Source organism: Cryptomeria japonica, chromosome 4 (assembly GCF_030272615.1).
Source record: "Cryptomeria japonica chromosome 4, Sugi_1.0, whole genome shotgun sequence".
Lineage (NCBI taxonomy): Eukaryota > Viridiplantae > Streptophyta > Pinopsida > Cupressales > Cupressaceae > Cryptomeria > Cryptomeria japonica.
Window position 1 is genome coordinate 565,612,724 of NC_081408.1, and position 15,147 is coordinate 565,627,870.

General features: G+C 36.9%; 1 pseudogene; it reads left to right on the plus strand.

Moving 5' to 3' along the window:
* The window catches only part of LOC131875206 (uncharacterized), an 82,334-nt pseudogene that overhangs the window by 7,625 nt on the left and 59,562 nt on the right, over positions 1–15,147 (plus strand).

Genomic DNA, 15,147 nt, shown 5'->3' on the forward strand with positions numbered 1-15,147 from the left:
GGAATATGACGGTCTTAAATAACCCGATAAAGCAGCATATGCTCAAGTGCTTGTTACTTGAACAGAGCATCAATATCCTTTTGCTACAAGAGACAAATTAAATTAGAGGAGTTTCACAATATTGTGAAACATTTTTGGCCTTTCACTAAGTTCTTAGTTAGTGATGCAGAAGGATCTTCGAGTGGCATTGCTGCTTTGTGGAACCCAACCTCTTTAACTAGAGAACTCTGCTCCATTCTTCTAAAAATAGTCTAATTGTCAAAATGTAGAATTTGAAGACACGACTGTGAGGTAGGAATTAGGCAAAGGCATCATAACACAAACATTTGTCAACCATGAAAACTAATATGCTATGAAACCAAATCCTAGCACATTCAATAAAGGAATGACGACGAAATATCAAAAGAGAGCGCAAACCAAAACACATATATCTCCTTCATTGTTCCTTCATTGTTCCTCTTTCTCCTTTAAATGGTTGTGGATCTCAACTACAAGACAAGTGTGATTGCAAGCAAGTTTAATGACAAAATTATAGCCAAATCGACAATGTAACGATACTAGAAATGTGATTGAGAAAGGATGAGAAAAATGCTCAATTTATAGGAAAAAAAGTCCAAAATTGATGAGGAATTGAAAAGGGCAATTTCATTCGAAAAGGGCATGATTGGGGGGACAAGATATGACAAATTCTATGTCAAAAATTATGACAACTTTGTATGCAAGGATATGACAAATTACTATGCAAATTTCATGACAAATTAGCCTCAAAAGTAGCTCATAATTATGACAAATTGAACACAAAAAGAGGAGAAATTAGGGGGAAATGTTAGGAGAGAAAAAGTGGGAGCACAAAAGGGACTTAGTTAGGTGATTAAACAATTAATTTAATTATGACATAGGGTAAATGAATAAATTAATTTATCCTAAGAAGGTATTAGTAAAGGCTTAAATGATTAAATCATAAAACCCTAAGAAATAAACTTGAAATGAACTAGGTCAATATACAAGTAGAGCCATAAACAAATGACATCGATCATGATCAAAGGGATAAATGACAAGGACTTGATATTGATATGGTATTGATTGACAAAGACCAATGACAAATTGGTCAAAGATGACAAAAGAATTCAATTGATAAGTGACAATTGATAAATGATCAATGACTGATTGATCCAAATTGACAAAAAATGATAATTGATTGAGATTAATGAGAAATCGAACAAAGATTGACAAAAAGGTTTATTTTATGACAATTGACCTGATAAAGATTGGCAACTTAGACCGATGACAAATCGATCGAGACTAATTAAAGAGACCAATGATTGAAGATTGAAAGGGATCCAAAATGATCCAAATTTACTTATAATTGATTAAAAGATCATTGATATCACAAATGATGAGAGATTAGGACAAAATCCTAATTGACACCAATTAGGGTGGCAACAATGTTCAATTGATATGACCAACTGATCACAATCAATGATTGAGATTCAAAATTGATATTGGCTAGACCTAATTCAAATGTGAGGGATTGGAATCAAATAGGAATATAATGCAGAAGAATGACACGATGTTGACAAATGATAAAGATCGCATGTGTGACACAGAGGAAAATGTTAGTAGGCGCGAAAACCCTAAAATAAGGTCACACAGACATGTTAAAGTATGACATCGCAAGCATTGACCATTTTTAGATGCCTATAGTGACAAAGGTGGAACTTTATTAATATATATGCCCCTAATGTCATATCTCCTAGGGCTACTTTATGGAACTCCCTAGCTTCCCTAAATCTTGAATGGTTCAACTGACCTATGGATGCTGGGAGGTGACTTCAAATCCCCTTTGTATCCTTCAAAGAAGTTAGGGGGCTCGATGGACTATTTTGAAAGCATGAATGATCTAGCTAACTTTATCTCAGTCGTTGGTCTTATTGATATAAGCCTACAAGGGTCTCAATTCACTTGGTCTAATAGGAGGCAAGGTCACCATTTAATCCAGGTCAGGTTAGACAGGTTTTTGGTTTCTTGCAATTGGATTAATGTTGATAATCTACCTCCTAATGCTCTTCCCAAAACTGGATCGGATCATAATGCTATTATCCAATTTTGGGAGCATGGTTAAAAAAAAGGCCCATTTCCTTTCAGGTATGAGATTATGTGTACTCAACATCCAAAATTTAGAGAGTTGGTGGGGCAATGGTGGATCACTCAAGTGGATGGGACCCCTATGGTTTGAGTGGTGCAAAAGTTAAAAATATTTAGAGATAGGGTGAAAGGGTGGAAAAAATGCTCCTTCGATAATATCTTTGACCACAAGAATACTATTACTTCAAAATTAAAATCTATCCAAGACAAATTAGAGATGGGTCAGGCTAATTTGGAACACGACTTGAAAGAGAAATCCCTAAGGGACCAATGGGTAAGATTGAATAAACAAGAAGTTTTTTGGAAACAAAAATCTTGGGTACAGTGGCTTACTGAGGGTAACAAGAACACTAAATTCTTTCACTAGTCAACTATGAAACACAGGAGAAGAAATAATATAAGACACCTTCAAAGAGAGGATGGTTCCCTTATTGAGGATGATACTGAGATAGCCAATATGGTGGTGTCATTTTTTTAGAATCAACACAGTAATGGACAAAACTACTTTAGAGACTCAAATGGTATGTTGGAGGTTATCCCTAAGGTGATCATAGACTTGGACCTAAATCATCTTACTTCTAAAGTCTCATTTCAGGGAGTTAAGGATGAAGTTTTCTCTTTTGGAGCCTACAAAGCTCCAAGCCCTGATGGGTTCCCCCGACGTTCTTTCAACAATTCTGGGATATTCTAGGGATGAGTGTTTATAATGTAGCTAAAGACTTCTTCAAAATGAGTTAACTCCTCAAACAAGTTAACTTTTATAACTTTGATCCTAAATGTGGAAATGTTGTTTCTTTAAAGGATTTTAGGACCATTAGCCTCTGTAATACCTTGTATAAGATCATATCTACTATTATGGTTAATAGGCTCAAAATTGTGTTGGATAAGATGATTTCAGAAAATCAAAAAGGTTTTGTTAAAGGTAGACGCATCTTGGATGCTATAATTACTACCCATGAATTAGCTCATTCTATGGAATACAACAAGAAATCAGGTATGGCCCTCAAGCTTGATATCTCTAAAGAATATGATAAAGTATAATGGAACTTCTTCTTTCAAGTGCTAAGAAAGTTTGGGTTTAAAGGAAAAATTCTAAATATGATAGTTGAATGCGTCACCTCTCTTATGCACTTGGTGCTTGTTAATGGTTCACCAAAAGGATACTTCTCCTACGATAGAGGGCTTCATCAAGGTGGCCCCCTTTCACCATACTTGTTCATCATCATTGCTAGTGTCTTGGGGAGAAATATTCGGAGATACAAAGATTTAAATTGGCTAAAGGGTATTAAAGTTGCTTCTCATTTGAACCGTATTACCCACCAATAGTTTGTTGACGACACCATATTTTTTGGGAAAGCTTATATCTCTGAAGCTAAAGGATGGAAAGAGATCTTGGATAGTTATGCTATGTTGTCAAGTTAACATATTAATTATATCAAGAGAAAAATATACTTCTTTAATGTTCCCCCTACCCTACAAGCTAAAATAACTAGAAATTTGGGTCGTAGTGCTGCCTCCTTCCCAGATTCCTATCTAGGTCTTCCCTTTATCTCGAAAAACCCTCCAATCAACTTCAAGAATGTAATTATTGAAAGATTTCAGAAAAAGCTCTCGAGGTAGAAAGGAAAACTTTTAATCCTTGTTGGTAAAGTGCATCTTGTTAAATCTTGCTTGTAGAATATCCTAGTTTACTATCTCGGCCCTTTCAAAATGCTTGGTGTTGTTGTAGATGAAATTGAAAAAAATAAAAAAAGGTTTCTATGGACAGGTACTAAAGAAAAGACTCACATATCCCTAGTGGCTTGGGATAGAGTGTGTAAACCCAAAAGGTTCGGTGGGTTGGGAATAAGGAAAATTAGACCTTTCAAAAGGGCTCTTTTAGCCAAAATTGGATGTAGATAATTGAAGATGAAAACGATTGGGTCAGAATATTTTGGGCCAAATACCTCATTAATGCCCCTGGTAACAAATTGTTATATGATATTGACCTCCCTTTAGGTTCTTGCATTTGGAATAATATTCTTAAAATCAGGAATATCTAAGGAAGAGAGGAAAAAAGATTGTTGGTGACAGAAGATGTACCAGATTTTGGGATGATTTGTGGTTCAAGGATAAATCCCTATCTGATACCAATTTCTTCAATTTGATTAAAAACTTTCTCATTAAAAAAAAGGTATTATGTTGTAGGGTTACCTTTCCTGGCAAGTGTTGTCATATGTATCTGCGAGAGTCTCCTTGAGGGATGATTCTACCAAATATGTAACTGGCCTTTGGCCTTACATATTTGGAGTCTATCGATAATTATCCAAGTGGTGCAATTATTTATTTGTTGTTGGGTTTTTCACCTTCAAGTTGGAAGGTTTTCCTAGGGTATATGTTGTGTAAACTTGTGTGAATTGTCTCATATCTACATTGTTCTAAATCTGATCATAAATTTAACATGGTATCAGAGAGGGTTTGAGAAGATCATGATCAGACTTCCTTATAGCAGTGAAGTTCTCTTTCATCTCTCACCTTCAAAGTGCAATATCAAAGCCTTGAAAAAATGGTGAACGATCTCAAGGTCGAAGATAGACTTGAAGGTGCTTCAAACTTCACTTCGTGGAAGTTTAGAGTTCTTATCGCACTTGAAGAAAAATGATCTTCTTTAGTTTGTGGAAGAAAAATATTTATCTGAGCGAGAAGATCAAATGAAGAAACTTCAATTCAAGAAGAATGCTATAAAAGCAAAGAAGATCTTGATTGAATCAATGAAGGATCACTTAGTGCCCCTCAGTTCCAAGATGACAACTGCAAGAGACATGTTCAAAACCTTGGAAGGTCTATATGAGATCAACAACACAAGTAGGGATCTTGCATTGAGGAAATAACTTCATCAAGTCAAGATAACGAAAGGAGAAATAGTCATATCATTCTTCATGAAGATCTCAGAGCGGAGGGATCAACTAAGCTCCATTGGAGATCAAGTTGTGGATAAAGATCTTGTCATGTTGGCATTAAATGGCCTTCCTGATTCTTGGGAGCCATTTTTTCAAAGTATCAGTGGGAGATCCAAGTTGCCCAAGTTTGATCGTCTTCTTGTTGATTGCATCCAAGAAGAATCTAGGTTGGCTACAAGGGGAAACGACAGAGGCTCTCAAAATGAAGACACTCATGTTCTAGCCACTTAATCTACTAAGAAGAAAGGAATAAATTGGAGAGAAGGCAACTTCAAGAGGAATAGAGATCAAAGATCAGATTTTGCACCTGGTTCGAAGAAGAAGAAGAAAGATCTCTCCCACATTCAGTACTTTTGTAATGTCCCTTCTCCGCAGTGATTAGTTCAATTAGCCGTTAGCCTATTTCGGAGGCCCGTCGGCTAGTCGGGAGCAGAAATTAGGGTTTCCTATTTTCTAGGAGGATTCTTTGGTGTTTTTAGGGGGTGTGTGTGGGAGTGACAGTTTGGATTTTGGATTCCTTTTGGGTTTTTAGAGAGCTTCAAGATGGTTCACCATGCATCTGCATTGGGTGACTTTTTCCAAACTTACTATTTTTTGTAAGTGCGACGACTGCTCAGAATATGGTTAAAATCACTTTGGAAACACTTACTATTTTTAGTAGTATGCCATTTTTAGTAAGTACTATTTTTAGCAGGATGTCATCAGGCCTGTTCAGATGGCTATTTTCGACAGGTCAGTTTGAGCAGTTGGTCTTCCAAGCATTTTTTGGTGCTATTCTTGGCAAGGGTTCTTCAGCTCAGTTCAGTGACTATTTCTGGCAAGGCAATTCTCTTAGCTTGTTTCCCCGTATCCTTGGAGCTTGTTTTGGCAGGTTCAGTATTTGATGAAAAATAGTGTTTTTAATTAAATTAAAATTAAGGCAAAGGTTGGACGATTTATTTTAAAGGGATTGCTTAAGTTATATTGATATCTAAGTCATTTCCTTAATTATATATTGGGTGATTTATTGTTGAGGAAAAATACTTTATAAAGTGAAATATTAATAAGGCAAGATGGACGCCTTATGGAGAAATAAGTTAATTTTATAATATATTTCACTTATCTACCTTGGATGCCACATTATGATTTTATTGTCACTTATATAAAGTATATTTGCTCCTATGAGAAGGTCAATTTGGAGAAAGGAGAAATGTGCATTTGGGTTTGGCGTTCATTTGGAGGGAATGTGAATTTGAATTTGGAGATACAAAGTCTATAAATAAGAGTGTTGGGCTCTTGTTTTGGTGTCGAAGAATTTTTATAATGAAATGCTACCGAAATGCGGAGTGAAAGCTTCAGGAAATGCTTACCCCCTAGCCATAGATTGATTTCTTGCTTGCAATACAACAAATAGTTGAGTCAGAGACTGCTCTTCATTCAGAGGAGTGGATTGAAGATAATGTTGCAGATTTATATATTAGATTTCTGATTTTTGGGAGTGTTGTAGGGTGTTCTTGTTGCTAGTCGCGGAGTGTGCTGAAGTGGATTTTGGGTCGTGGGTCTCGGTGTGTCATTCTTCATGTTCTGGGTATTTTATCTATCTTTCTTTATGGTTTAGGCGATTTATTTTGCAAGTTCATAGATCTTAAAATGGTGTGTTGGATTTTATTTTTTCAAAATCGTACCTTAGCTGGTCGTACCATGTGGTTGAGCACTTTGGAATGCGTGCATAAATTATTGGGGTTGGTTTGCCATGTTTTGTTGTCTTAGGAATTATCACCTACCTCCTAGTGATCTTTGCTTTCAGTTTTGTGTCATTTAGTTAATAATTGGGTGAGTTGTGAGTATTTTAGTGGGATTTGATGTTGTTGGTTTGTGTGTTTTCAGCATGCTAGGAGTATATCAGAATTCGAGATTTTGGTGTTTAGAGTTGATTTTGGGGTGTGTAAGTTCATTGGTGTGAAGAGAAAGGACTTGGTTTCATTTGTAGTTGTTGGTCATGTTATTGTACTTGGTTCATCACTCTCATATGCTATGATTCATATTGTAATGATGGTAGTATTACTAACAACAATTTCTATTGTTCTTTCTTGTCCCATTGCATAAGTGGAAGAGGCTGGCCTTGCCGCCTATCTTTGGAATAGTGATTTCCCTTACATTGTAATCCATATTGTGCATTGTAAAGTTGGTTAGTAGTACTAACAACCATCTAATTGGATTATTGCTCCTAGTCCCACTGCATAAGTGGAAGAGGTTGGCTTTGCCGCCTATTTTGAATATTGTAATATTGTCCTCCCGCTGCATAAGCGATAGAGTTGATTGTAATTTCATTTCTAGTCCTCCCGTTGAACAAGCGGTTGTGTGATTCCATTCTTCAGTTCTTTAGCTTGTCCTTGGTTGGTTTACCGCCATGTGATTGCATTGTTTTCATTATCTTGTTGTATAAGCGGAAGGGGCTGGCTTGCCGCCCGAAGATTGTAATCATATTCATTTATTGGCATCTAACGATCCCCTCAACACTGTATGTTCTCACCCTCCCAGATTGGGCTCTCGGTGATCAGAAAGTGGAGGGTTACTTTCAGCAGCATTTGGTTTTCATTTCCTAACCATAACAAGTGTTGTGTTGAATGTAATTGTAGAAAAAAAAAGGGGAAAAATTAAGGGGGATATTACAACTTTAGATGTGACAAGTTTGGTTACTATGCAAGAGATTGTTTAACAAGGCCAAAGCAACAAGTCGCAAACATTAATGAAGTCTCAACGCAAAGACAATTCTAATGGATTCCTCTTCATATCCACCTTATCAAGTAATGTTCCCATGGATTGTGACACCTAGTTGATTGATAGTGGAGCTTCTCGTCACATCACAGGCTATCAAGAACATCTTTCAAATTTGGTGGAAAGGGAGACTAATCTTCAAGTGATCATTGGAGATGATGCATGCTATTCCATGAAAAGATTTGGTGCCACTTCTCTCCATCTAGAATCTGGCATTCCCCTTCATCTAAGTGATGTCTTGTTCGTGTCACAAATCAAGAGGAATCTTGTATCTATTTCAGCCTTGGAGGACAAAGGTTATCAAGTAGCATTTTCAGAAGGGAGATTTCTTGCATGGCCAAAGAACTCCAGCATAAAGATTTCTCATGTGGTTGAGAATCGACATGAGAGTTTGTACAAGCTTTTCATTCGTCGAGTTCAAGCTCTTCTACATGACTCTTCTAGTTCTAGTGAACTATGGCATAGAATAATTGGTCATCTACATTACAGGGCTCTTCAATCATTGGAAAAGATGGTTAAAGGTATTCCTAAACTTATTCATGTACATGACAGTACTTGTAAAGGTTGTGCTATGGGTAAAAATACTAAGAGTCGATTTCATAGAAGTAAAAGTAGGTCAAAACAAATATTAGATCTTGTACATTATGATTTATGTGGTCCAATGCCTATGGAATCCCTAAGTGAATTTTTGTATTATGTAATTTTCATAGATGATTTCTCAAGGAAAACTTGGATTTATTTCTTGAGGACTAAAGAATCTGATGAAGTCCTAGGTAGATTTAAAGAGTTTAAGGCCCAAGTAGAAAACTTGTCTAGGAAAAGAATTAAAGTTTTAAGGTCTGATAATGGAGGTGAATACACCTCTGGTAGCTTTCATGATTTTTGTATTGAGGTAGGAATTAAGATGGAGTTTTGTGTCCCTTACAACCCACTGCAAAATGGGTTTGTAGAAAGAAAGAACATAGCCATTGTTGAAGTTGCAAAAGCCATGATCCATGATCATGACCTTCAAACATTTTTTTGGGCCGAAGCATCCAAGATAGCAGTATATGTTTAGAAAATAAGTCCTCATCAGATATTGCAGAATATGACTCCAGAATAAGCCTTTACAGGTGTGAAACCTGAAGTTAGTCACTTGAGAATCTTTGGTTTTCCAGTGTATGTTCATGTACCTAAAGATAAAAGAACTAAGTTGGATCCTTCTGGCAAGAAAGGGATATTTGTGGGCTACAGTAAAACTTCTAAAGCCTACAGAATCTACATTCCAAGTTAGAAGCATATAGAGGTTAGCAAAGATGTCACCTTTAAAGAAGCTATTGCATTGAAAAAATCTAAAGGTTCATGCATGGAGATAGATGATGAAGATCAAGAGACTCCTCAAGACATGGACATTGATCATACTCCTAAGCTTCAGAGGGAGTCTGCTAAACCAATAGAGACTATTGATCCAATTGAACCCTTGGATCCTACTTATGGGCCTAGAGATATTATTGTGAATCGAAAGAGACCTCTTTAGGAAAGGAACACTATGCAGGAGGCAGAAAAGTTCGCGGCTCCTAGAGGCACATTCATAGAAAGTAGAGGACCACATAAATTCTCTAGCTATGTTGCATTGATGTGTAATCTTATTGATAATGAACCTTCCAGTGTTGAGGAAGCCCCAAATCAGGAAGTATGGAAAGGTGCTATGGATGAAGAATATCAATCCATTATTAAGAATATTGTTTGGGATATTGTACCTCAACTTGAAGAAAAGTCAGTTGTATCTTTCAAGTGGTTGTTCAAGATTAAGCATGCAGTTGATGGAAGCATTGAGAAGTACAAGGCTAGATTTGTGGCACGTGGTTTCTCTCAGAAAGAAGGAATAGACTATGAAGAAACATTTTCTCCAGTTGCTCCCTATACTTCCATCATGACCATCATTGACATTACAACAGCTAAGGGATGGAAGCTACATCAAATTGATGTGAAGACAACTTTTCTCAATGGTGTATTTGAAGAAGAGGTCTACATTGAGAAACCTGAAGGCTTTGTGATTCATGGGAAAGAGTCTCATGTATGCAAATTAAAGAAAGCATTATATGGTCTTAAGTAGGCTTCTCGTGCATGGTATGAAAGGATTGACCGATACTTAGTAAGTATGAGGTTCTGCAAAAATGATGTTGATCTGAATCTTTACTTCAAGGTAGTCAATGGTGAAAAGCTTTAATCTTGGTTGTCTATGTCAATGACTTATTTCTTACTGGAAAAGAACATCTCATCTTTAGATGCAAGAAGGAGTTGACTTCAAAATTTGAGATGAAGGACCTAGGACTTGTGCATTTTTTCTTAGGATTGGAACTGTGGTAGAGACCTAATGAGATCATCCCGAGTCAAGGAAAATACAACATTGACATCTTAAAGAGATATGGAATGTTAGATTGCAAGTCTATGTCTACATCGATGGAAACTAACTTGAAAAAATTGAGTTAATTTGCAGCTAGTTCAGATCTTTTGGATCCTACTATGTACAAACATTTGATTGGATCTTTGATGTATCTAGGTAACACGAGACCGAATATTTGCTATGTAGTGAGTGCACTTAGTTAGTTCATGTGTGAACCAAGGAAGATACATCTAGTTGCAACCAAGCATATCTTGAGATACTTGTGTGGCACAGTTGGATATGGCTTGAACTATTCTTCCCGTGTGGACTTGAATCTACAAGGCTATTCTGATTTTGATTGGGCAAAGAGTGTTACTAATCGGAAGAGAACCTCTAGTTGTTTCTTCATTTTGGGATCTGCTATGATTTCTTGGTGTAGCAGGAAGAAGTCTTCAGTGGCACTAAGCACCATAGAGGTAGAATACATTGTAGCATGTGTGGCAACTCGCGAAGCAGTGTGGCTTCGGAAGCTCCTTGCAGGATTGCTTGGACAATCTTTTGAGCCTACAGTTATTCATTGTGATAACTAAAGTTGTGTGAAACTTTCTATCAACCTTGTGTTTCATGACATAACAAATTATGTAGAGATCAAATATCACTATATTAGAGATATGGTGTAAAGGAATGCTATTTAGCTTAGGTACATTAGCTCTGATGATCAGACGAACGATATTCTCACCAAGCCTCTTGCCAAAGTGAAGTTTGTGCATTTTCGAGACAAGCTTGGAGTTGTGGAGAATGAAGCCCTTACTGTGAGAGAGTTTCAACATCAGTGATTTCTTGAGATGTACTTTAATGCATTCTTCTTTGTGAGAGATAAGTTTAAGGTGCAAGCCCTTGTTAATGCATTCTTCTACGTGAGAGAGAAATTTGAGTTGCAAGCCCTTATTAATGCATTATTCTCTATGAGAGAGAAGTTTGAGGTGAAAGCCCTTGTTCCACCCTCTGGGAGTAGCCAAGGTGGATGTCATGTTGAGAGACTCCATGACAACATCACTGGTGTTTGATCACCCTTTGGGAGTAGCCATGGTGACTATCATGATGAGATGAGGACATCACGTTGAGTGACTCCGTGATGGGCACTTGTGTTCATATTCGTTTCCATTCATGGGTGTAGCCATGATGGATATCATCACGTTGAGTACCTCTGTGATGAACTTTGTGTTAGGATTCCCACAGATACTGAGAGGGGGGGGGTGAATCAGTATCTAACCGGTGTACATAATTTCTTAACTTAAAACATGCATAACATATTATAATAGTGTACCGGTATGCAAGAAATAATGCAATAAACAAAATTAAGAACATCCACATGAAAAGCACACCATAACACAAGGATTTAACGAGGAAACCCAATGTGGGAAAAACCTCGGTGGGAGTTTTGACCCACAATATCCACTTACTAGCCAATAAGAGAATATTACTTACAAGAGGGGCCTGCACATGCAGGAAGGCCAACTACCTAGAGCTCACTGCTCAATGGGAAGTCTCACTGACTTACAATGTGAATTATACAAATCCAATATCTTGTACTGCTTTACAATAGCATCTATAATGCCTGATCCACTACCGGTTGCTGCTCTTCTTCTTACATAAACCCTTTAACCTATATTTCGCATAATAGGTCTCCCTTAATATTTCGCATACATCACTTTCTTCACTTCCTTACTTCATTTCATAATGTCTACAATGATCTCTTTTATATATAAGAGTCATTTTACAACATGCCAAGTCGGCTTACAAAGTTTTACAATAATAAACAAAATATAATATAACAAAATCCTATCGGCCTCTGTGCCGGTATAATTCCTTTCTCTATGTCGGTGTAGAGTGTGATCTGCTGATGCCGGTGCACTAACTTGCCGGTGTAATGCCTTGCCGGTATAATGCCTTGTCGATGCCATAGGATTGCAAGGTTGCCATCAATGATAAAACCTTCAATCACATGGAGTGTGCATATGCCAACAATCTCCCCCTTTGGCATTGATGGCAACACTCATGAGAAATTTCAAAACTGTATCCAAAAATGTGAATTCCAAAAAAAATGTTACCAAAAATGTGTGTGCTCCCCCTGAGCATATGATTCCTGTGATGTTGAATTTTCTCATCTCACTACTCCCCCTTTGGCATCAATGACAAAGGTTGTCAAGATGCCAGTAGAGTTTGTAGTTTCAACCTTGTAACTGGGTAGTTACAATTTGAAATAGATCCGCCAAAATCAAGTTTATACTCTCCATAAACTTTTTACTATCTCTTATTGTTGTCTCTGTTCTCTTAACTGTACCGGTGAGATGCTGCAAATGCTCTGCTGATGTTTTCTGTCCCTGTATTAGTGCCTCAGATACTTCCTTCCGCAATGATGCTAGATAGTCCAATCTTGGACTCAGTTTTAATCTCAGATGCTTTGCCTTATTCACTATTCTCTCTTTTTCACTTTCTAATTTAAGTAGTTCTTCCTCAAAATTTGTTATCTTTTGTTCAAAAACTGATAATGTATCAGGTGAGTTAACAAAATTATCTGCAAGTTTGTTGATTTCATCCTGTACATTGGTCATCTTCTTGTCAATATCTACAGTCAAAAAGTTTGTCTTACAGGTGTCTTTGTATAAAGTTTTGTACTCTTTCAATAAATTACACAGTTCCGATAGAAGTGTGTCAAAATATCTAGTACATTTCTTTATCTGCTCATCAAAGAATTTTTGCTTTTCAATTTCTACTTTGTCCTTCAATGTCTCTTCCTTTATTTTCTCAATGTTTTTTGTGATATATTTACACAAGGTATCAAGTTGTCCTAAAGAATCTTTATTGTCTATATTACAGTTAGGAGCAATTACCTTCAAAATTGGTATTGTGTCATCTATTGCCTTATAAGCTTGTGAGCTGCAGTCTATTATCTTTTTAATTGAATTCAATAGTACCCCAGTCACATTAGTTGATTTGTAGCCTGATGATGAACCAACATTCTAAGTACTGCCAGTGGAAGTAACCAAGCTTGTATTGACCTGTGGTAGGTCTGTTTGTGTTTGCATTTCTCTAAGCAATGGTTTTTCTACTTCTCTAGTTGCTGGTGGCGTTGTTTCCTTCTGTTCTTGTTCCTGTTCAGGAGCCTTTTGCTATGTTTGTTCCTCTGTTTGTTGCATTGTCTCAGTCTGAGTCTGAGTTTCTACCTTTTGCTCTTTGTCATCTACCGGTTTCTCCTGTGTGTTATTAGTTTGCTCAACTACTGGAGGCTCACCAGCCATTTCAGTCTTATCAGCTATATCTTTGTCTACCACAATGTTGATCTTTTGAGTATCAACATCCACAGTATATAAGACTTTAGGATTAGGATTGACATCCTCTACATCCATACTTTCAACTGTCGGTTGATCTTTTGTAACTTTTGTTTTTACCGGTGGAGTAACAAAAGGAGGTGGGGGTAAGTTGTCTTTAACCTTGATGCTGGGTGGTCCACCAACTTTACCTTTACCTTTGTCCCTTTCTTTCTGATATACCTTTATAGGTTTGTGACTCATGTATTCTTATTGTTTTTCTTTTTCCACTAGGAAAATGTCCCATGCATTTTCTGTCTCCTCAGTCACCTCATTAACTCTTCCAACCATTAAAGCAATGTGCCGGTGTGCAGTAGAAAATACTGACCGGTTGGCTTGAGCAATTAAGTCATCAATTTCTTTGGGTGAGTTCACCGGATATACAACAAGTAGCTTTTCTATCTTTATTTTCTTGTCAAGTTCTACTACTGCTTGTCTCCTTTCTCCCAGTCTCTTAAATAGTTCATTTGGTACTTCATCTACTACTTCCATAAAAAATTTCTTATACATATCCATATACAATATAACACTATTTTCAACTTGTTCTTTTTCATCAGCTATCAGAGTGTCATATAGTTTCTCTATATTCTTCAGTTTCCCTTCCTCTGTAATTTCATTCAACAGTATGTCAAGAGGAGCCAAGTCCTTATTTATCCTCTTCTTCTTGGGTGTCAGTTTCTTCTTCTTTGGTGTAGGCTTGCTTACCGGAGATCTCACTGCTTGTTGTTTTTGTCTTGTCCTCTTAGGTGAGGGTGTGGTTGCCGATGAGGGATCTCTTTTTCTTACAACTCTATTGAAAGTTGCAGGAATGTCATTCTCCGAAGATGTACCTACCGGTGATAGGTGAGTTTCAGGTTGTGGAGCTGCTAACTCATCCTCTGTTATACCGGTTTGCTTTAACACATCTTCTTTAATAGCCTTTGTTTGTCTGGAACCTCTTCTCACAACTGCCTCAACCTTTTTCACTCTTTTCTTTGATTGTATTTGGCTTTCAATAGTTTCTGCACTACCAAATATTTCTTCCTTAGGTCCTTTAGGGGCTTCCAGAAGTGCTTTAGCATAAGTTTCAATTATATGATCATCTGTTTCATAGCCCATCTCTGTTACCCAAACAGTCCTAGGGATGACTGCTTCCATCCAGATCTCATCCTTCTTGATTACAAAGTATATTTCATCCTTATATTTGTCAACAATCTTTTGTGATAACCTGATTCTTTTCTTCATTTTGGCTTTAAGTGCTTGAAAGAAGTCATGGATATTGTTTTCCTTGTCTTCTCCCATATTATTGAATAGTTTTGTTAGCTGTTTACCTACCAGTATATCATATCCAAGTTCTTTGTAGCATATACCGGGAACCTATTTGGTTATATGTAGCATCAGACATACTAGCATATTTCCAAATTTAAAAGTTCCTTTCTTGTCCTTCTTAATCTTGCCTAAGTTGTCAATTAATTCGTCCTTTAACCACTCACATACATCAATCTTTGCATTATCTGTGACCATATCATAATCACTCTTAATGCATAAACTTGAAACTGAATTGAGTTTCTTTGCATGAGTAGCTTTATAT